This window comes from Pinus tabuliformis, chromosome 4_1, assembly GCF_031772625.1.
Source record: "Pinus tabuliformis cultivar Carrire ecotype Pingquan chromosome 4_1, CPIR1, whole genome shotgun sequence".
In the NCBI taxonomy this organism is placed as follows: domain Eukaryota; kingdom Viridiplantae; phylum Streptophyta; class Pinopsida; order Pinales; family Pinaceae; genus Pinus; species Pinus tabuliformis.
Window position 1 is genome coordinate 765,896,842 of NC_142303.1, and position 18,336 is coordinate 765,915,177.

Consider the following 18,336-nt stretch of genomic DNA (forward strand, 5'->3'; position numbering starts at 1 on the left):
GTTTCATTTTTGGAAATTGGGAGTGATGGTAAGAAATTTTACAAACAAATAGGTGAATCTCATTTGCAACATTGATCTGCCCTATTTTTTATGGGCGAAAATATAATAATAATTTAGAAAAAAAAAAATATTTTTGGGGCTAACTATGGAAAAGGGGTGTCATTTAAAAAAATTTCCTTTCTAAAATAGGAAACCCCTTACATTTCGCCTATGGCCAAAGATTTTCCCATAAAATTTTCTATGGCTTCCACTACACCTTAAGTTGGGTGCTTACATGCTTCTATAGCATGGTTTCTCTTTGTTCTATTATACACAAAGGCTTAACCATGAATTCTCCATTGAGATCAAACTACATTCACAACCATGAAATGGGCCATTAGTCATCATCATTTATGAGAAAAAGAAAAACATATGTAACCATTATAAATCCATTGTCCACCTGAACATACTACCAATTAATAAATGTTTAGGATCATGCACACACTTATGACAGGGTAAAGCCAATTAATAAGCTACAGGTTCAATCCTTACAAGTACCTGAAAAGTGTAACATACCCCAATTTCATACTATTTTTTTTTTAACTTAATTACCTCATTTGTAAATCTTACTATCATTGAAATGCAAAGAGAAATCAAAGGTCTAGTAATTTTTCTTCTTTTACTCATGGTTTTTTTTGGTTACTATTAATATCATTGGAAGATACCAAAACTTTCCTTTTCTCTTTTACTGATCTTATTGTGTATCAAAATTTTATATGAAAACTACCCTTCAATAAATTTAATTCCTTTATACTTTCAAAGGAAAAGCATCGAATTTTTGGGTATATGGCTATAACCCCTAAGTTCTACACTCATTGTGGTGTTTCATGATTTTTCAACCATTAGAAATATGGTGGATTTGATTATCCCATGCCTAGACTTCATGTACTATCTTGAGGTACCTTGTAGTTTTATCTTTAACTTGAGTGTGTGGTATTGCTAATTTGACTCGTAGTTTTATCTTTAACTTGAGTGTGTGGTATTGCTAATTTGACTTCCATTAACTTTGTCTTTTCCAATTCATTGTTATTTATCTAGATCCACATGACACTTGTTGACATGTTAATTAATTTAACTTACTTATAATGTTGTCTCTTTGGACCTTACTATTTGTACATAAGCCTAATGTGAGACCCCATTTGGTGGAATAAGAAATTGTTTTGTAAATATTTGCTATAAAGTGTGGATGTCATTGAATAGATAACTTTTGTTCCACTTTGAATACAATGGTAACATATTATGTGGGGTTCTTTCCTCATCACTACCTTATCATATACTCACACACACTGAGACTTACACTTGGGCATGCCCATGCATAAACAAATCTTGACGTATGCACTAAATTTATCAATGTGTCACCTTTATACCTTAGTATCACATTTTAAATAGTTTGCACTTGTAAATGAATTTCTTATTGGTTGGGTTATCAAGGCACCCCACTCAATAGTCAAATCCCATGTCATGACTTTCCATGTGAATTTCACATGGTATTCTAGTCACATGCCTATTCGATGGTTGAGATTTAGTTTGGGGATCTAACGGTAGATAAGGAGTTAGGTTTGATCAATGAAACACTTACCGTTGAACTTCCCTGTCATTTCCATTCGTTTTCATTTCCTGAAACACATTGAGCATCACACCACCTTATTCGACTCCTGTGTCACTTTCTCCTTGGTTTTTTTATTTTTATTTTTTATTTTGGCAGTTCTTCAATAATTGGAATCTTGGATTCCAATTTTTTATTTTGTTGTTTATAACAAGAAATTACACGTCTCTCGTCAAATTTGAGCAGTGGCACTCGACTAATTTATTCTCAGTGGATTCTTCCCATCACTCGCAAACAGGAATACAACAAAAAACTCGATCAACTCGTGAATTTTTCAAGTGTAAATTCTTTGGTTCACCCTAGACTCAACTTTTATAACTATCAATTTTATACCTTGGGGAAATTTATGTTAGTTATCTTCTTTTCCTGCAGGTATCAAAGTAACCTAATGATCTGGCTACACAAACTCGATGACTAATAGAAGGTAACAGCTTCTCTCTAAACTATTCAACATCGTTAATGAGTCCCTCCTAAGGCAAAACTAGATTTTGGCACCAATCACAATCCTTTGTCATCTTTTAGAGGGTTTACTCCTTTCTCTATTTTTTTTTTCTGTTGAAGAAGAATGAAATCCTCATTCATTGCTATAATTGTAAGAGTCGTGAGCATAATATTGAGTTTTTATGCTTGCTAAGAACCCTATGTCAAATTATGGTTCAATTATATCAGAACCATTTATATGTCTGAATTTAAGTACCTCAGTCGCCTCTTTTTTTCCAAAATCTTTATAATAAATTTGAATAGCTTATGGTTGCACATCTAGACTCAGAAGAGACTTCTCAGGTGACACTTTAGGTATTTGGGATCAGTCTCTACAATTATATTATACTCCCGTTCTCATGGTTTTTTATTTTCTTATGATGGGTATGAGTTGAGGAGTGGAAGTTAACTTGGAAAGAAATTTTGCATTCTTGCATTATGGACGGTCGTTCCTAAGACTAAGGATGGGTCTACTTTCTAGGTTAGGGTTTATTTCTTCTCTCGAGAGCATTAGGAATGGTTGCATGTTTCTCTTCTTGGTTTGTATCCATATGGTTCTCTTATTGTCTCAACTCTATAGGGTTTCAATATGATGTATGGACATGAATTAATATCGCTAGTAATGGCTTATCAATGTGGAAATATTTTGTTTATTTCTAGATTTTTATAATGCTAAGGACTTCACAGAGTCATTCGATCTTGTACATATAACAATAATGGGAATTGTTTCCTTTTTCACTTTAATCACAAGAATTGACTTCATGGAATCCATTTCATTCTTTACTTCACCCTTCCCCTGTCATGTATTATTGTATTTGAGATGGTAATTATAATTGTTCATTCTACTTACATCTTGGTGAATTTAATGTGTTAGTATTTATAGTATGATCACTAACATAAAAATTTTCCTTGTGCATGAGATTTGTTCTGGTAATATCTATATCCTCGTTCGTTTATGTTTACTCTTAAGTCGATTCTCATTTTCGAGTGAAATACTAGCTTCTATCATCTATGTTTGAGTGGATTCTTTCCATATTGACTCTAGAGAATCACTTCTATTACGTATAATGACACAAAACTATAATTTATATACTCGTTAATGCCCATTGTAATTGATCTCTCCAAAGAATTTGTAGATTATTTTTTTTTAGACTAATTTTTTTTTGGAATACATAATGTGTTCCATGATTCCTTATTTGTCCAATTTGCTCAATTCTCCTTTTAAAAAATATTCTCCATCCTTATCATAATGTTATGATAAGTAAATTGGTTGCCTTTGACAACAGGATTCCAGTTTAATTTATTCCTAATTCATATTAATAAATAGTTTGTTTTTGTAAAGTATATTCCACTTTAGATATTCAAAAAGTCTATCTCTGTTATATATATATATATATATATATATATATATATATATATATATATATATATATAATCGTAGTATGCTTATGGACCACAAATACACCAACGACACATGTCCACACATGAACTCTTTTTATACAAAAGACAATAGTCCATTTTCTCAATAATTTCTCCAATAAATTTATTCTTGAATAATACTACCATTCATGAATACATGTAGTTTCTGAACACATGAAATATTCATTCCTTACCATTATCCTAAACCAATTCTTTAGTAACCAAATCTTCCCTACAATAGATAGAAAAATGCATATAACGAATAAATATGTATGTAATTCAATTTATCTATTAAATCTTAATACGAATGCTAAACTTGCCCAAATATACCAATAACATACAATAAGATAAATGGCCATGCATCATCTATGTTAGTCTTTTGATAACTATCATTTGGAAGTTCTGAATTAAAAACAATTAATGGAATAAAATCAAATTTTAACCATGGAAATAAATAGTATAAAGTTAACATTAGTAATTCTATCAGTAAAATCTTCTTGGGGAATGTTCAGGGCCCGAGCACACTCCACCCAACCATGAAATGCCACTAGAAGTTTCCCCAAAGCCAACATATTCTTTCCTTTTAGGAGATAACTCCTCTCATTTTTTGGTGATTTCTTTTATAGATTACTTTCCAGAATATTTTAGTAGCGTCCTTCTTTAAGGTCTACTAGATTTTTACCTAGGCCTTTTTGTTTTTTTATCAAAAAAAAATATAATTTTATTTTTCTTTAAAGAACACCTTTCCCTCCCACAATGATTTATTTCACCCCATTTAGTATTTCTCTCCAACTAAGTTATTAACATAATATTTCTCTACCATTATGTTAATTTATTATTTTTATTTTTCTCCTAAGGATTTTTAGGAGACTTTTAGGGAAGGTCCATCATGTGGACTTGACGAACACAACTTTTCTAAGCTAGCAAGAAGTCTTCTAAACTCTACTGTTCATTCTTGAATATTTCCAAGAAATTTATTTTTTTAATTCAATAATAGTAACATAATTTACATTGTTCCATAAGTTTCTTCATGGCTTCCATTGTCATTAAATCCAACAACAATTTAATGGTAAATTTTTAAAAGGAAGAGTTATACATGTGTTACATATTCCCCCCCTTTTTTAATAAACACCATTCTCGGTGTTTTATCCATTCCATCTCTTCTAAAGATGGAAAATAAGTGCCTCTTACATTTTTTTCTTTATTTTTGACAATAGTATCCTTAGTACTAAATTTCATTCATTAAAATTTATTTTGAGCAATGACTCAATTCTAGAGTGAAACACACTCTTGTCTGTCATTCTCATTTTCTAGGATGGTTTCATACGCTCTAAATAGGAACTTTCTACTTTCATTCTTGCATCCCACCAAAGGATCATCAACCTACACCCAACAAAGCTATGCACATGCAACCAACAGGGTTAACCACATGAGTGTACAATAGGTCCTTCGGTACAATTATTCATAGCTATGCTAGTGACATGGGTGCCACTTAATGTGAAATTCAAAATATGGACTTGCCAATGAAATTCAAAATATGGAATTTTTAAATTCCTTTCATATCACTTACACAAGGGTAATAACAATTAAATGACTACTTGCAACCTTCTACTTTATATGGTTATTTCAATACCATTGTCTTAAATATGCATTTTCCATGCATACATAAGTGTAGAATGGCTTCGTTACATTCATGTTAGTTATATTATTATTCACTATGCTCCCAATTGGAGTTAGTTAGTCCATCCAAATTGTCCTCCCATTTGCTTCCATAATTTTGGTTAAGCCGACAAAAGTATAAGGAAACATAATAAGGAATTCACCATACCAATATATATAACCAAGGTTTATCTTGGCATACTCAAATTTCATCGTTAGAACAACAAAATATAACTTTACCGAACTATAATGCACATTTTCCTTTTTACCCTTCTCCACTACTTACCCTTAATTCACTCGACTAATTTCTTTTCAATTTGGCCCAGATTGCGGTTATTTATGAAGATTTTTTGTGTCTCACTCCTCGGTGTATTGATGTAGTCATTTCCCTGTTCATTTATATGTTTTTTTTTAACACAATATGTTATTATAATGGTTTTCATTGATTCCAAACATCTTCACACACATGTATGTGTAGATATATTAAATAATTTGTTATGAAACTAGCTCACAAAAAGATAGAAAAGATAGATCAACGCCTTAGAAATAAGCCTCTTCGAGGGGGAAATCTCATTTACATTACACAAATGAACAATTCTTAGATGATACAAATGACTAAACCTCCCTTCTATATAGAGGATTCTAAGGGGTCACAATATAATCAAACCGACATAACAGTAATAACATAAGTGCAGAAAAATAAGAATAGTGGGTTTCTATGGGGCATACTAACAACAATATGGGGACAATAGGGGCACAATAATAACAATAAAGGATACAATGACAATTGTAATGGGGGAATTACTAGTATTATAGGGGCCTAACATGCCCCTCTCCTTTCGAAAAGTGTTGTCCTCAACAGTTGAGTAGTTTTGGATGCTTCTATATAAAATTCCCATCCTCCCATGTGGAATCTTCAGCGGACAAGTTCTTCCAATTGATGAGATACTCCAAAATTGATAAATTTCGTAGATGTCGATTTCTTGTTTCTTTGACTGCTTATGGTTCCAATATAATTTTTCCTTCGTCATCAAGTTCTGGTAATATTGTTTGAACTCGGAGCTTCTCGCCTATAACCCTCTTTAAACATGAAACATGGAAAATTGTGTGCACTCAAGAAGGTGCAGGAAGCTCCAATTTGTATGCCATAGTACCAATCTTTTGAAACACCTTGTACGGACCATAATACTTTGGTGATAATTTATTATCCTTCTTAGCTTTGTTGAGGGACATTTGTTTATATGGTTGTAGCCATAGGAATACCCAGCCACCTACATCAAAACTTCTTTCGTTGTGACATTGATCTACCTGTTGTTTCATTCTATTCTGCGCCAATGTGAGGTTATCCTTTAAGAGTTGGAGAACTTGTTGTTGATTCTTGATGTGATGTTCCACTGCTTTAACCTTAGAATTTTCTCTTAAATATGATGTGATGGATGGTGAATGATATCCATAAAGTTCCATAAATGGAGTCATTTTTGCTATAGTATGGAAGGATGTGTTATACCACCATTCAGCCAGAGGAAACCATTTGACCCATTGTGTTTGTTTATCAGATATGAAGCAATGAAGATATCCTTCCAAACATTTATTTACTATCTCAGTTTTCCCATCAGATTGAGGATGATAAGATGAGCTATGAGCTAACTGATCACCGAGACAAGAAAATAATTCTGTGCTAAAATTTCCAGTGAAAATGGGATCTTTGTCGCTTACAATAATCTTTGGGTTTCCATGTAGCTTTTGAATTTTTTTCCATAAATGCAATAGAAATGTAGTAGAAACTGTATTGGCTTTGAATGGATGTGATAATGCACAAAAGTGTGCACACTTGGTAAATCTGTCAACTACCACCATGATGACACTCTTTCCTTCGAGCTTGGGTAAACCTGTGATAAAATTCATTGAAACCTCCTCCCAACATTGGCTTGGAATGGATAAAGGTTGTAATAGACCTGGGGTCTTAATTGTTTCAACTTTATTTTGTTGGTAAACAAAACATTCTACCACAAACTTTTGAATATCCAATTTAAGGCCATCCCGAAAAAATTCCTTCGTAACCCCGTGGTAAGTTTTAAAAAATCATGAGTGCACTCCTAAGGGAGAAGTGTGCAATTCCATAAGAATCTTTTTTTTTGAGTTGGAAATTATTACATAGGTATAAGCGATCTTTGTACCATAACGAATCATTTTTCTAGCTAAATGTGTTAGATGTACTGGGATCTTGTTGTAACTTTCGAATGAGTGCCCACACTTCTCATCATTCTTCCATTCCTCCCTTGTTTCGTTTATCCAATCTAGTTGGATAATAGAAATGGCGCACAATAATGCTTCCACATCCTCATCCTTTCTTGAGAGTGCATCTGCCACAAAATTTTGCTTCCCTTTTTTGTAGATGATTTCAAAGTCATAACCCAACATCTTTCTGACCCATTTTTGTTTCTCTTTAGAGGATAATCTTTGTTCTAAAAAATATTTAAGAATATCATGATCCTTTTTTACCTTGAAGTGTCTTCCCATTAGGTAGGGTCGCCATTTCTTAAGTGTATGTAGTATTGCCAACATTTCCTTCTCGTAAATAGCTTTGTGTAAATACTTTCCCTTGATTGGATGACTTTCGAAAGAAATGGGTTTTTCATATTGCATTAAAATAGCTCCAATTCCATTTCCTGAAGCATCACATTCCACAATAAAGATTTTTGTGAAGTCCAGCATAGCTAAGACCGGTGCTTGGCACATTGCCTCTTTAAGATGCTCGAAGGCCTTTCTTGCTTCTAGAGTCCATGAAAATGCATATTTCTTCAAGAATGTTGTTAGAGGTGCTACTATTCTCCCATAATTTGTAAAAAACTTGTGATAATACCCTGTCAACCCGAGAAATCCTCGCAGATGCTTTATGGCTTTAATTTTTCTATGGTCTATCTTAACACCTTCATCAGATACAATATGACCCAGATATTCCACCTCTTGTACTCCAAAGAAACATTTGGAGCTTTTTGCATATAATTGTTTCTCCTACAATAGTTTGAGCACCCTGCCATTATGTTCAACATGATCCTTCCAAGACTTGTTGTAGATTAGTATATCATCAAAAAATACTAACACAAATTTAATAAGAAAGGGATTGAAAATGGAATTCATCAAACCTTTAAATGTAGAAGGTGCATTGGTAAGGCCAAAAGGCATGACCAAAAATTCATAATGATGCTCATGAGTTCTAAATGTTGTTTTCAAAATGTCTTCAATCTTCATTCTGATTTGATGATATCTTGAATGAAGATCCAACATGGTGAAGTAAATTGATCCATGCAATTCATCCAATAATTCATTAATGACAGGAATGGGAAATTTATCTTTAATAGTGAGCTTGTTGAACTCCCTATAATCCAGACACATGTGCCATGATCCATCCTTCTTATGCACCAATACTATTGGAGCAAAGAAATAACTTTGACTAGGTTGAATTATACCAGCCTCTACCATTTTTGCAACCATACGTTCAATTTCACTCTTTTGGGCATAAGGATATTTGTATGGCCTAATGTTTGGAGGAGCACTTCCTGGAATCAAATGAGTAGCATGATCATAATCACAAATAGGTGGGTGACCTTTGGGAATCTCAATTACCTTGGAATGAATGTCCAAGACTTTTTGGAGATCTGGAGAGATAGATGATTTCGATGTGGAAACCTCTAGTGAACATAACTATGTAATTACACAACATTTTTCCTTCTTTAGAAGATTTTTCATACCATTAGAGCTGATTATCTTTCCCGATTTCCCTACAATACGCCTTAATTCAACTTCTTCTCCTTTCACACAAAATTTCATGAAAATTTCTTCAAAATTAAAAGCTATTGTACCCAAGGATTGTAGCCATTGGACTCCTACTAAAACATGAGCACCACCAATTGGAATGGAAAGCATTGGGCTATTCAATACATATTCTCCCATGGATAGCTTGATATTATGGCATTTTCGAGAGCAATTTATGGTTCCTCCACTTGCAACCATCACTTGACACTCTGGTGCTAGATATAGGAAGCAATTCAATTCCTTTGCTATCTTACAATGGATAAAATTATGGGTACTTCCCAAATCAGTCAACACTATTACCTTTTTCTTCTTGATATGTCCTTCTATCTTGATAATTTGAGGAGTGGTAATTCCATCCAATGAATTACAAGATATGGTCAAATTCATTTCTTCTTTATCTAGGGTTTGTTCCTGGACTATATCCTCTTCTTTTGAAATTTCTTGTTCCTTTTCTGCCTTCTCTTCACAATCTATGTAGAATAATTTCTTCTCATCACACTTATGACCTTTAATGTATTTTCTATCACAACTATAACAAAGCCCCTTTGCTCTTTTTTCTTCCAATTGTTGTGGTGTCAACCTTGTAGGTTATGGAAGGCTAGGGGTAACAACACGTCCACCTTTATAGTTGTGAGTGGTAGGCTTCCTGGTAGCCATAACTTTTCTTTCCATTTTTCTTGCTAACCTAAATGCCTTCTAAAATGAATCAGGTTCCCAAAGGCAGGCCTCATGTTGGATATTATCCTTTAAAGTCCCTATGAACACATCAGTCCTATGTTGCTCTGGAATATCTTTTACCCTTATGTTCAATTTTTGGAAGGCTTTAATGTACTCCATCATTGAATTGTTTTGTTTGAGATTTATCAAATAGGCTAAAAAAGGTGTTGCTTTTTGTATCCTCATAATGTGCTATCATTTCTTCTATAAAAATTTCCCAAGTGACAATTTGTTTATGAGAGCAAAGCCATCGATACCACACAAACTGATTTGGTTCCAAATATAAAGTTGCAATACATACTTTTTGTGTGTTTTGCACAATATGGAGATCGAAAAATTGCTCCATTTGTAGTATCCATGTTCTGATATCCTTACCATCAAACTTCCTCATATCGATTTTTGGAACATGGTGGGTCTTCAATCCAACATTAAAGTCTATGAAATTATGATTAACATTTCTTTTGTTCTCATCATGAGTTTCCTTTACTACCCTTTCACCATTAGTGACCATTTCTTGTAGCAACTTATTCAAATATATATTCAATTCTTACATCTTATCATCCATTCCATTCATCTTAACGTCCATGCCATTCATCTTAGCTTCCATCTTATCATACATGCCATTTATCTTAGCTTCCATGCCATCAATCTTAGCTTCCATGCCATCCATCTCAACTTGCATGCCATTCATACTAGCTTCCACGCCATTCATCTTGGCTTCATTTACCTTTAGTGAGAGTGAAATTTGTTGTACTTGGTCTTGTCATTTTGATATATCATGTTGCATTTCTTCCTCTTCTTCACAAGTCATGCTAGAGCTTCCAGGTTTCTTACTAAGTGTTTCCATTTTCTTTCTTTGGGGCATTAATTAATGCTAATAATTCTTCACTATTCCCTTTGAATTCTTTCAAACTAAATTTTTAAACCAATCGTATGCAAAATTTGAAAAAAACTACACACCTTTTTTCACTTTGTAAGAGCTCGATATTCAATCTTGTGTATCTCTGTAGTTGCGGATCTTGAATATATGAAATCTCATCCTGAAGTATTCCTTTGCGTCCTCTTTCTAACCCCACAAGTCTGATCAAGATTGGATTCTCCAAGGAAGAGTTATGCCAAATCTCCCATGGTGACCTGATTATAGACTAGTTCAGTAGAGTGAACTTGTATGACATTCCAAGTGTCACTGTTTCGACCTTAGTACTTGCAATTTATACACAGAAAACCACAGGCCATCCTATTTCTGAAAATGCTTACAAAATTTTAATCTGATTCTCAAAACAAAAGTTATGATGATTTTCCCTAGGTCACCGGTTTGGAATGTAATTCGGGAGTCTACAAAAACCATGACTTCTTTAGATCATATCTCCGCAAATATAGCGAGACAAGCTCTGAAATTCAGACCCAAAGTTCAAAACAATGTCGGCTCAAATGAGTTTTTTTTTAGCTTCTGAAACGTCGCAGAAAAAAAGTTATAGCGAAAATTCCACTATAGCCGGTTTGGAGCAGCGAAACCCTAGAACCCATAGCTCTGATACCAAATGTTATAAAACCAGCTCACAAAAATATAGAAAAGATAGATCAACACCTTGTAAATAAGCCTCTTCGAGGGAGAAACCTCATTTACATTACAGAAATGAACAATTTTTAGATGATACAAATGACTAAACCTGCCTTCTATATATAGGAGTCTAAGGGGTCACACTATAATCAAGCCAACATAACAATAATAACATAAGGGCACAAAAATAACAATAGTGGGTTTCTATGGAGCATACTAATAACAATATGGGGACAATAGGGGCACAATAATAGCAATAAAGGATACAATGACAATAGTAATGGGGGAATTACTAGTATTATAGGGGCCTAACATAATTTATCAGCTAGCTAATGTTGAGTTTACTAATTTTCCTTCATAGTATGGCTACATCGTTTAGCTAAAGAAAAAACTTTGTTAGGATACTCCAAAAATGACAATCAACATTTCCAATTTATCGAGTCGCTTTATTCCAATCAATGACTTTTACGGTAATTCTGGTTTAATATAAATCTACTTTATGAAGTTTCTAACCAAAAAACCAATACACCTCTAATCTTATACAAATTTGAGATTGTTTTATTCTTTAAGGTTCATGCCATCCAAGGATTTCTTTTCCCTTTTTACCATATACTACAATTTTGTTTGAGGGCTTACACGTTTACACTCTTGATTTTAAATTTGGTCCATTTTACTCATATCCATTTTTGTTTAAAACTGACTGTTTCTTAATCCTTCTTGCACTATCTCTAAGTTTCTTCATGTTTTCATAGTTTCTTGGTAGTCAAAATGTCATTATTAGTATTATTTTCAACTTCATGGTCTCTCACTATTCTATAAGCTTTCTTACTTTCGTGATTTATGATCCTTTCACCATAGTTTCAAGGATATCCTATTTCATATCACGCCTATATCACATATTTAGCATGTATTTTATATATGTGTCTGTCTTCGTTATCTTGTCAACCAATCTTTACCATATATTTTATATACATCCAATGACCATTTCATCTTTCAAGGATTTATTTTCCCTTTTTAGTGTCTTTGTAATTTCATCTTAACAATTTTCATTCATATATATATATTCTTGATTGGAAATCTTGATTGGTCTCACTTTGTACTCCAAACATTAAAGGTATTAAAATATCTGAACATAAAATTTCTAGCCCACAAGGAAATCAATTCCTAATATCCTAAATCGAAGAGGTCACACAATTATTTACCCATTATCAATTCGTCCAGAACTCTTATCAATCGTATAGAACATCCATAGTGGTTTTAACATATATGTGCTTCAGTTTTGTTGTTAAAATCTATTTTACTGATAAAATTATTTCAGTTGTTCCACTATTAAGATTAAATATGCTCCAGAAATTTTTATTTTTTTTTTACCATGTACTTACCCAGAAAAATCATAATTTCGGAGTATACCTTTCTAGAGTATGGTCTCCCATAACTCACAATGGGAATTAATTAACTTAAGAAAATCCATTTTCATTACTTTTTTGGATTGTATCTCAATTACGATCTCCATTACGATTTACTTAATTCCTTTCACAAGAAATAGTATTTCCTCCTGTATCGATTTTGGCGTGGATTACCTACTGGAATTTCTTCCCATTATTAGCTATAGGGAGCTATGATCTTGAAACCCATTGACACCTTCACTTACTTCTTGACAATTTCCTTCATCGTAGTATGTAGAATCGCCAGCATTTCACATTTCACTATAATTATACCTAGATGACATTCTCTTTCCAATGATCCATGTCTATTTTTTTACATATTGGTCCTAGCTTTACAGTACCAAAATCTGTTGTTACCTTGTACTAATCCAAATGGAGTAATAAAAGTATTTTTTTTTTCTTACTTAGTTCCACCTAATGTTTTCATGCGTTTGTGAATTCCCACGAATTTCTACTAGCGCATATAATTTTGGTTTCATTACTAGTGTACCTCGAAACGCTCTTCGTTGTTTTGGCTTTAATTGCCAAGGGTTTAACCAGTAAGTATTGCATCCCTTTCTTGCTTATATATTTTTAAATTCCTCATGGACCATACACAATGAAAGGGTATACTTAATGCCATTCAATTTGGTTTGAATCTCAAGGCATATTTATATTCACACTTTCCTACTAACTGGCATTACAGTAATCTCTGAGACCTAACCTTGGATTCGTTTAGGTGTATGAGATAACGACTTATCGAATGCCTTTGGTAGTATATACTTGGTATGAAGGTTGCATGCCACGTTATTATTTACATGTGAACTTCACGTGACTTGTATGTACTTTCCTTAGGAATGGTTGATATCTAAAAGTTTCGATCTTATGGTGGGAGTTCTATTACGGAACTTCAAAAACCTATCACCCAATTCATGTTTTAATATTTTTGTTCCTTTTTCTTTCCTCATTCGGCTAAAGGGCCACTCTGTAACAACGTGATATATTTCTAATTCTTGACTATGATGACTATGATCACAACAGTTTTTTTTTTCAAAAGGTGGTAATATATATAGAGGTTTATTTATGGCCATCAACTCAAAATGACGTGAGATCCTGTGCATTGTCTTTTTCTTTGATGAAGTTCCATGTTATATTCAAAATTTTCCTTTTTATCTAATTATATTCATTTAGTTGGAGTTATATATTAATCCTTACCTTTTGTACGGATTAACAATATGTATATTTTGGCAGAAGTAGACTTATGGACTTGAACTTGAGTGGAAAATAATATTTATTCGACGCCAACTATTCCTCATGTCACACATTGTTAGATTAGATTATTTTTAATTCGTTGCCCCTTTCATCATTTCGTTAGTGTATTGACTAAATTTATATCCTTTCCCTAGTCTTGGTGAGAGGAAAATAAAATAACAACTATGAAGTATAAATTTGGCCATCATAATACCAATTAAAACTTTCCCTTGGTAACGAAAAAATGCTTGTTAACTGGTTTTCATACCTTTGCCTCATCTCATGCATACTACTCAATAATTGTAGAGTTATTATGATGCTAATGGTTACGTCCGAAACACTACAAGGCCCTGGTATACTTCACCATGGTATTGCATCCATATGGCTCTGAGGCCCATATCCCAATTTTTCCTTGTTAATAACCCTAATTGGGCAGTATTTTCAGTACCCCATATTTATTATTTTTCTTTCATTGCAGCATCTCGTCTTAGCTGTAACATAACTAGTATCAGGTTACTGATATCTTTCTTCTTCAAACTAATTATGAATTATTTTATCATAGGTTAGCTATAGTTTTCAAGTCTTTACACTTGGGTTTAATCAAGCAATGATAGTATTTGTCTTACAACTATGGGGTGGCCCATAGGCCTCAACATTAAACCTACTATGATACCATATGTAACATACCCCAATTTCATACCATATATATGTATATATATTTTACCCAATTAACTGATTTGTAAATGTTACCATTATCATAATTCAAAGTTAAATCTAAGGTCCAGTAATTTTTCTTGTTTTACTCATGATTTTTTTTCTTACTGTTACTACTATTCTGGGTTATTCTTTTTTTTAATGACAGGTATGAGTTCAGGAGTGGAAGTTAACTTGAAAATTGAAAATCAATTTTGGGTTCTTGCATTATGGTCATTCCTAGGAGTAATGATGTGTCTACATTCCAGGTTCGGGTTCCCTGCTTCTCCCAAGAGCTATAGGAGTTTCTACATGTTTCTCTTCTTGGTTCATACACACATAGTTCTTCAGTCGCCGCAACCCTATAGGGGTTTTGATATGATGTATGGACATGATTTAATATTACCACTGATGGCTTATCATGGCTGAAATATTTTGTTTGTTTATATTATTTTATAACACTAACGACTTCAGAGAGTCATTCAATCTTGTACCGAGAACAATATTTGGAACTATTTCCTTTTTCACTTTAATCACAACAACTGACTTGATGGAAATCATTTGGTTCTTTACTTCACCTTTCCCCTATCATGTATCAATGTATCTGAGATGGTAATTATAATTATTCTTTCTATTTACATCCTGGTGAATTAGTGTTTATGTTTGAGTGGATTATTTTCATATTAAACAAAGTCTTTCTGTAGAAATTTTCATTTTCTAGTGAAAACTAGGTTCTAGTGTTTATGTTTGAGTGGATTATTTTCATATTAAATAAAGTCTTTCTATAGAAATCACAACCCGTTTATAACCAACAAGTGTGGTTTATCTTGAAGCACAATTGTTGGTTTGAAACTCCTCGGCCAAAAAATTCTCTCATGTGATTTCTACCTAAATACTTTGTTTAATTCATTATGGATCACAGAAGCTTGAATACAGATATTTTCATATTATTATCATAACAAATATAGAAACTTGACTTGGAATTCTTTGAATTTTTTTTTTATTTTTTTTTATTATGTATTCGATACCCATTTTCCTGGTTTTCCTAATTTTAATCGGCTTATACAATTTCTAATGTTTTATTACGCCGTAAGGCATTCCCTCTGAGAAAGACATCCCTAAAATGTGACGTGTGCGATCATGAGCCATTGATTTTGTGTGTTAGATGATTGGAGTGTTTTCTGCCGTTCGATTTAATCTGTTTTATTCATAGAAAAATGGTATTTTCTCATGGTAATGAGCATGAAAAGCCAGGCCTGGCCTGCTGGCGATGAGACTCTTCTGCTGCCTTGGCAGAGACTGCCTGCTGGCAATGAGACTCTTCGCAGAGACTCTTGGCAGAGACTCTTCATGGCAGAGACTCTTCATGTTTTTCTTTATCGGACAGTTATATTCTTTGGCGTCCATGATTCAGTGGATTAGTAGCTATTTAAGGTTCGACTCACTGCTATCAAACCCTTATCGTTTACGTTTTCCTACTGTTTATTTAAGGTTCGACCCACAGCTATCAAACCCTCATCGTTTACGTTTTCCTCCAAGGTATGAACTCTCTATCCGGTCAATTTGAACAGAGTACTATTCTGTGTGCTTGAATGTCGAGAACAGAGTACTATTCTAATTGCTGCCGATTTTAATTGCTGCCGATATGGTTATTTTCTGCTGCCGATTTTAATTGCTGCCGATATGGTTATTTTAATTGCTGCCGATTTTAATTGCTGCCGATATGGTTATTGCTGCCGATTTTAATTGCTGCCGATATGGTTATTTTCTCATGTATTCCATTTTAATTTATAGTGGCATACTGCATAACAAGCATTTGGCTTTACTGTCAGACTCTCCGAATACAGCAACTGCATTTTGAGAAGCATGATATTCAATAGAGATGTGAATTTTATGATGGGAATGACTTATTCTGTTTGAGTTATGATTGTGGATAATGCTGTATGATTCATGAAATAGGAAACTATAGATTTGCCTTATGCAGTTGGTTGTCCTTAGTATTGACTGATTATCTGATTCAGATGCTTCAGTCACAGGGCCCATTGTCCTCGGATCCTCCAGAAGCAGCCTGTTTTCACTTGCAACTTGCAAGACAACCCTTGAAGGGCGAATCATTAATCACGAGCACTTTCCCTTGGCTAGGCTGCTATAGTGGGCTTATTGTTTTTTTTAAATAACCTCAAATCTCCAACAACTTATGTGTGCCTCTCAAAGAATTGAATCTTGGTGGCTGGCCAACACACCAACGATCTCACTGCTGAACCATGATCCCATTGGTATCATCCTTTATTTTACTTTCTCCTTGGGAAGAAACTGTGTAAAGTGCATGTCAAACTCCCTTCCGGACACAAAGTTATCCAATATTGGTTTGCTAAACTGTGTAAAGTGCATGTCAAACTCCCTTCATGTCCAAATCAAACCTGATTCAAAATCATTGCATTGGTGTCTTTAGAGGCTTTTGTGCCCTGCAACTATTGTGGCAAAATAGCTTTAATTCTACCAATGTGCTGCTTTTGGTCATGCTTTAAGTTGCAAACTTAACATAGATTCAGGGACTTATCCATATGCAAATTACAAAGCCTAGTGAATGTTGCATCCACTTTGGCTCTTCCTGCCCTCCGTCAACATACACACTTGACATGATTCAACCTTTGAATCATTGTTAATGGAATATAACACCACCAATGTGCTGCTTTTGATCCCATTGGTATCATCCTTTATTTTACTTTCTCCTTGGGAAGAAACTGTGTAAAGTGCATGTCAAACTCCCTTCCGGACACAAAGTTATCCAATATTGGTTTGCTAAACTGTGTAAAGTGCATGTCAAACTCCCTTTCGGACACAAGTTATCCAATATTGGTTTGCTATAGGGAGTAACCTTCACTGAATCTATTTTAGCAGAGGGCTTCTTTTATGTCATATGGTTTTATACATATTTGTGTGCAGGCCAACTAATACATGAAATAATCCTGCAACTAGGTTATGCAGAATTAGGGTACATGTTCAATGATTCCTCGGATTTATTATCAATGATTAATCACCATCATTTAATTACACATCAGAATCCAGAATTAGGGTACATGTTCAATGACTCCTCGGATTCATTATCAATGATTAATGACCATCATTTAATTACACATCAGAACCCGGAATTAGGGTACATGTTCAATGACTCCTCAGATTTATTATCAATGATTAATGACCATCATTTAAATACACATCAGAACCCCAATAGATAATTAGAGAATATATTGATGGGCACTGGTATAGATCACAAGATATCACTGTTTATTTTCTGTGAATGATATTTACTTCACATCATTATCACCGATAACAATGCAATCCCAAATATGATCATCCAGGTTTTGACAACAGAAACAGGTGTTGGGGAGGTTTATGTCCAGAATTTCCTACTGTATTTGAAGTCTTCTGTTTGGTTCTTCAATGTTGAACTGTCAAAGAAAGGATTGCGATTTTTTGGACTACTTTCAGTTTTTGTTTGATTGTTCATGGATCTCTTAGGTCGTAGATGTGAAACAGACATGGACTTGTATTAAGAGCTTATAGGCTCAGTACCCTTATAGGCTACTTTGTTACTTTTACTATGACTTTAGATATGTCTTATAAGTGAAGGATCTTGCTAATTCCATTATTTTCTATAATTTTTGAAT